The sequence below is a fragment of the Dermacentor silvarum genome, chromosome 9 (genome assembly GCF_013339745.2).
Source record: "Dermacentor silvarum isolate Dsil-2018 chromosome 9, BIME_Dsil_1.4, whole genome shotgun sequence".
NCBI lineage: Eukaryota > Metazoa > Arthropoda > Arachnida > Ixodida > Ixodidae > Dermacentor > Dermacentor silvarum.
The window spans coordinates 128144986-128151432 of NC_051162.1; the positions used below are offsets into that span (position 1 = coordinate 128144986).

The following is a 6447-nucleotide window of genomic DNA, read 5'->3' on the forward strand; positions in this document are numbered from 1 at the left end:
CTGCTCTCTTCTCCTTTTTTGTCGTCTCCTCCCGTCTCCGCCAGTTCTTAATATATTTTATATGGATACACATTTCAAACAGCCCAATTTAACCGAGCTCTGTTTAGGAACAACGCACTGTCCACTTTTTTCACAGAGACCTGTTGTAAAAGTAATGCCCTAACTGAAGCGGCAACCGCTACACTCGCATCTGACAATTTTCTGATTATTTTTTGATGTACCAGGCTTCTCGAAAACTTGCAGCTATTTTACCTACAGGTAACCAGAAAAAGTACAGCAAGGAATTAGGCGAGTTTAGTTGTTCGCTTAGTTAGGTATAAGGCATACAAGCGCCAGCCGCTGGGAGAACGTTGCAAATGCAGCTTGCAAAGCGCTTAGCTGGAAATTAAATTGAGACGCATCCTGCGATCTGTGCAGTCGAATAGATGCTACATTTTCACGGTGAAAATGTCAAACCCACGAGGCGGCGCAGTTCCTTTTTCTTTTTTAGTATCCTTTTCTGTTAATGTTCACTCAGCTAATTGCATCTAATATGTTTTTTTACCTATGTGTGAAATTTCTCAGCCTCATGCAACGTGCTGTAAAGCATCCCTGACACAACCGAGTGGACACTCTTCCTCCGTCTTCATGCATAAGTGCACGTCATAGTTACCTTATGGAGACCACATGTCTGTAGCTAAGTTTAAATGTTCAGTTGCATCAACGCCGCCTCTATGGGGCTTCATTCCCCACTGAAAGAGTTGACGGACGGGTAAAGCAACGTGTTTTCTAGACATTCAACACCAACAGCTGAAACTCATCTTTCTCCTTGACAGGAGGGAGATGGGTTAGATGATTTTCACATCTAGCCCTGCTTTGTTAAAAGGTCTCAAGACATACAAGCCTATTGATTTATCTAGCCCTACTCGTGTACATAACGGTACCACAGTTTCTCGTGAAATACAAGGAGACTCAAACTAAGCATTCTTTTTTGAAGTGCACCATGTATATAATGAGGTTTACAGAGGCGCACACGCACAGTGCTTCAGCTTGCCGTAGTGTGCATAGCGAGCGAGGACCCATGCAGAATGCTAGCCCTCATCGTGTTCCTGCGATTGGCGACATGTTCTTACGCCGGTAGGTGTAAAGTTGCGTAGTTCAATTATCTCACTTATAATTCTGGGGTTCTACGTGCCGAAATCAGGATATGATTATGCAGCACGCGATAGTGGAAGACTCGAATAATTTAGACCACCAGAATTTCTTTAACGTGCGCCAAACGTTAAGTAAAGGAGCATCTTTGCACTTCGTACTCCTAGAAATGCGGCCGTGGCTGCCGGAAATCCAACTGTTGCTGTTCTAGCCCTATTTAATGAAACGACTTGTACTACTCCGTTCTCTAAAACTTTGCAAATAAACAAGCGCTTGTTTTTCTCTGTTTGATCTCAAAGAGTTTACGGAGCCAACACTAGTCATGTAAGAGTGCACTTGGATAGCACTGAAGTTTCTCGATGACAGCTAGTGGCATTGTAGGGTGACAATAACACATGTGACAGGCGTTTGTTCATGAAAGTGTTCCTTATTTACCTTTCTCATTGTATATTGAGGGACGCTGTGGTTCTTGTTCCTACCGTTGCTTTATCGCTTTTAATTCGATTAGATAACTCTAGGCACTTTCGGGTCCGTCCGTCCGTCCGTCCGTCCGTCCGTCCGTCCGTCCGTCCGTCCGTCCGTCCGTCCGTCCGTCCGTCCGTCTGTTCTGTCTGTTCTGTCTGTTCTGTTCTGTCTCCAGCGGGGAAAGAAAAAAAGAGAACCAGAAAGCTCGCCTTCTCGCACAACATTCGCCGCAAACGTTTCCCAGTAAAGATTACGGTTGCGTAGGCTGCAGTTGCTGGGGAAGCGGCAACTGTGTGGCCGGTCTATATTGTATAGCACCGCGTTTAGCGGCTCTGCCAGTCGGTACGGTGATACGTGCGATGCCTCAACATATCGGGACGTGACAACACACATAGAGCTGTGCTCATATTTTGCATGACGGAGTAGCGTAAACGCCGGTGATTTTTTTTTTTTTTTTCATGGCAATTTCGGTCAATGGGTAGGTATCACTTGTTATTTGCCGCTCGTCGATGAACTTTTTTGACGCCAACGTGCGCCACTGCATATTTGCCACTTGGTATGTTACAAACTTCAATGACAAAAAAATCTTTAAAATGTATCATGTGCTCGGCGCAATCAATTAAACCCCTCACTGCAACTGCGACCTCCATTCGGGCTTCCTCGGCGTGAAGCTTCGCTTCTCTGTCGCCTTTGGTTAGGAGTTGCCTTCACAAAGACATTAATGGAGTGACCCACACTGCAGCACGCGAGGTCTGCGGCACCGAACAAACTATCGACCAGCTGCTGTGCCACTGTCCACGATATGCCTCAAAATGACACAAAGTTGCTAACGCGCTACAAAAACTGAACAATCGGCCGCTTTCCGTGCAGGTGCTGCTGGAACACCGACCCCATCGCTCGTAGGCCCATAAAGCGGTGAAGGCACTGTTGTGCTTCTGAAGGCCGATGAGCTTGTGTGAACGTGTTTCACTAATAGTGCAATACCGCGCGCGTCAGCGAATTCACCGCTGATTTCCTTCTTTCCTTCTCTCCTCTCTCTCCCTGTTATATTTGTGTTCCCCTTTCCCATTGCCCCGGTGTAGGGTAGCCAAGAGGACATTATCCTGGTTAACCTCCGTGCTTTCTGTCTTTTTCTTCCTCCTCGTCCTATATATTCAGATGAACTTATTTGAGTATTTATTCGTCGGGTGCCACGCGTCGACTTTCACTCGTTTACTTGCTATACAAAAAATGGTGAATCAACCAAGGGCCTACAATAAAAGAACACAAGATCGGTGTATAACATGGCGATTCAAATGATTTTACGAATAAATGTCAATAACATATCTCTATTGTGTCGCTTTCTGCCTATTTCTCGTGTTCATTCCTTACTCCTTTCGTGCGATATTCATACCGTATTTCAGCTCAATTACGCCCACCTTGTCGCCTTTAGCATCTACACTTACTTGACGCTTTCTCTCTTGATTCAAAAGGCCAGGTAGGCTGATCCCGGCGATAGCTCCATCTATGTTACCACATGGCTAATTTTGGGCTATATTGGTGCTTATGACGCCCGTACTTTTATTTCTACGAACTCTGCAACTAATTCTCAATGTGTGGGCGCCGCCGAAGCTGCCTTCCAGATACCATTGCCTCACACAAGCTCTGCTTATTCCTAGCAATCTTGCTCCATTTTATAAGAGCCTTGCCGTACGGCGGCTTTGCCTCAACATGTCTATATCTTATCTACGATGGCGCAACCTCACAGAGCTATGACGCAGTGTGGTAAATTTTCAACTATATTGGCACTAATTACGCCCGTACCGTTAATTTTTATATTCTGCGAATCGCTTTTTGTCTTGTTGATGCCACTCTGAAGGCGTGAAAGAGCGTTTTTCATTTTTCGAGAATGGTTACTACATACCCATATTTCAGACACGTCAAACCCGGGCGAAGTCCGCCCAGAAGACTGTGCATGCGCTGCGGCAACAGCTGATTGCGGCGCTGCTGAGGGCCACGTTCAACGCGCCCAACTATACAGGGGGAAAACCTTCGGCAATTCTGGCGCCGCTGGCCGAACGTATCCGAATTCGCTGGCCACTCTCTGCCTGGCACTCTGAAAATGCCAGACTATAAATTGCCGCTGAGGGATTTGTAACGGCAACATGCCACTTCGCCAAAAGGCATCTGTTCACACTGAAGACAGGAAACGCAATCGCGCCGATGGCGACGCACGTTGAGCACGCGCCAACCCCGCCCAAGCTTGCGAGGCCCGTTTCGCCCAAATGCATGATTCGTAAAGTGCTCGCCAGGAGCCGCACGATGTCGAGCTGCGTTTGGGGGCCCAAGCCGAAAAGAGTCGCCCAACACAGATGCGTGACTGCTCGAGATCTCTGAAGAATTGAACGAGTGACTTCGACGGTCGCAGGACAGAGACTCGATGCGCATCGTCGTAATTGTGCGTGGCATAAAATACGAGTAAGATACCAACTAACACACAGGAAAAAGAGTCAGAAGAGAGAAATGTACTCAACACTTACCTCCGTATTCATAAATGCATCGTAACTTGAAGCCTCGAATCGTTTGAACAAAAATGCGGGACCTTGCCTTCTATAGCGCCAACACTTGGTGGAGGCTTTCTTTTTGCTTATGAATTTTTTATTGTTCATGCGAAGATATCCGCAAATTACATACAGCGAAAAATAACTATCAGATTTGAAGTACTTAAAATTCATTCTCAGTTTTATTTTGTATTACGCAGTATGTTTCAGTGACAAATCCTTAGTTTTGTATCTAGATATTTCTTTAGTTGTATTTCGTTGCCTTACACCTAGGCGTTTTGTATGTTTTTCTATTTTGCAGGGCTGTGATTCAGATATATTGTATTTAATTGTGTCTTTTTAGTATTCAAGGTGTTTTAAGTTTCAAAGTAATATTTTGTTTCATTTTCATTACAGATAGTTATCCAAAGTATTTGTAACTCTGTATTATCTGTACGCTCTCATTTAACAGTGTGTATACGTTATTGTGTTACTGTTATCGTAATAGTCTTCTGTCAAGTGTTACTTTTCTTTTTTTTAACGATGTGCCGTTAGCGCTCAGAAATTTGTCACTCGGCTGCGAAATTGTACAATTGTTATAAAACAGCTTTTTCGCTCTCCTTACATCTGTATCTCAACAAAATAAAAGTAAAGTTTGATTTGATTTGATTTAATTGCCATTGTTGAGCAGTGTACACCCTGGAGGCGGTGCCCTACCTTCAAATTATTCTGTATCCTACATGTTTATTTTCCTGTTTCACATTGTGTACGCTGGCATTCCCTTGCTCAGAACACTATGAGCACTGAAGAAAACAGTAACACCGGAGATAATATTGTTAGTGTACTCTAAGGTGCCCAAATATGCAAAATGTGTTTTTCATACTTAAATCAAATCAACTTTATTCCAACATTCTGGATGCTGAGGGCCGTGGTCAAAAAGCCGCTGCACGGGCTTGACTAGGACCACGACCCAGTAAAAATGGCAGGGACAGGAAAGTAAGAAATTCCGCATAAAAACCAAACAATATTCTCAGATATATTGTGAGTACAGACCCACAACTGTGAGTACAACTGTGAGTACAGACCCACAATTGGGAGTGCAACTTACACATGTGTCACACATTATAAGCGTAAATCTTTATCTATTCTTGCGACAGATTCATCTAAACATTTGGTGCTGTCGAAAAGCCGGCAAGAACTGTTGCCAGCGTGTCATTACGTCCAACCTAACAACCGATAGATTCGTTTTACAGGCAGCATATTCGCGTACTTGCTACGTTAGCTTAGTGGCATTGGCGTTGCACTGCTAAACTCAAGGTCGCCGGTTTGATTCCGGCTTCGTCGATCGAATTTCGAAGGAGCGCTCTTTGTACTTAGATTTATGTGCATGTTAAGAACCCCAGGTGGTCAAAATTATTCTGGAGTCCCTCGCTACGGCGTGCCTCACAATCAGATTGTCGTTTCAGCACGCAAAAGCCTCCGAATTATTAAACGTATTCAATTTTTGTTCTAATCATCAAACTACAACTTGTTAGAAGACTCACTGGTGCTTGCATGACTTTATTCAAACAGACAAGGAATTATTTGTCTACCCTGCTATACTGCAAGAGCGGACGACTACGAAAAATTTGGTAATGCGGCTCACTGAAGAGATCACACTTAATCTCAAGAAAAGCTCCATTCTCGCGGAGACACTCTTGTTTGTTATCAGCGACAAAGACAGCACCCGTCTGGAGGCAGTAAGTGCGAAGTGTTTTTACTGGATGTGTTTAATATTAGGATGACACCTTTATGACGTATACGATGCAATGAGATAAAAACGTTTTAGTGAATACTGCAACATAATCGAAGGATATATTTATTAGGTGATTAACTGACACGATCCAATGAGGATGTAAATCAGTTCTACAAATATTGAGTGCATGCTTCAGCATATGAGCATTCATGGCCATCTATTAGCTTTTATTCCCCTTACCGCCTTTCCCCAGCACAGGGTAGCCAGCCGGTATGGGAACCTATTCCTACAATGGTTCATTGGTGTCGCTCCTATATGGACAAATCAATGGTCCCCCTTTGGTTTGGTTGTGCCGAAAAGCAGTGAGCTGGCGATAGCATTAGCTTTTAGTATTAACGCACTTCAAATTGTTTCAAACAAGGGGGTTGTTTTCTTTAGCACCTGAGCACTTCGCAAAAGGGGAAGGGGTTAATTTCTTCTGATAGCGTCATAGATTATTAACGAATTACTTCATATAAACTTAGAAAAAGGTATTTCGTCTAAATACATTGTTCTTAGCCTACGCTCAACTACAGATAGAGGAAGTCCGCACAGCTT

At 44.0% G+C, this 6447-nt stretch overlaps 1 long non-coding RNA gene across 1 annotated transcript; it reads left to right on the top strand.

Annotated features, from left to right (window-relative positions):
• The first annotated feature begins 940 nt into the window (after positions 1 to 940).
• LOC125940072 (uncharacterized) lies at positions 941 to 5778 on the top strand. Its single transcript, XR_007463316.1, has 2 exons — positions 941 to 1116; positions 5688 to 5778. It is a non-coding gene; the product is annotated as an uncharacterized LOC125940072 (long non-coding RNA).
• Positions 5779 to 6447: the final 669 nt, after the last annotated feature.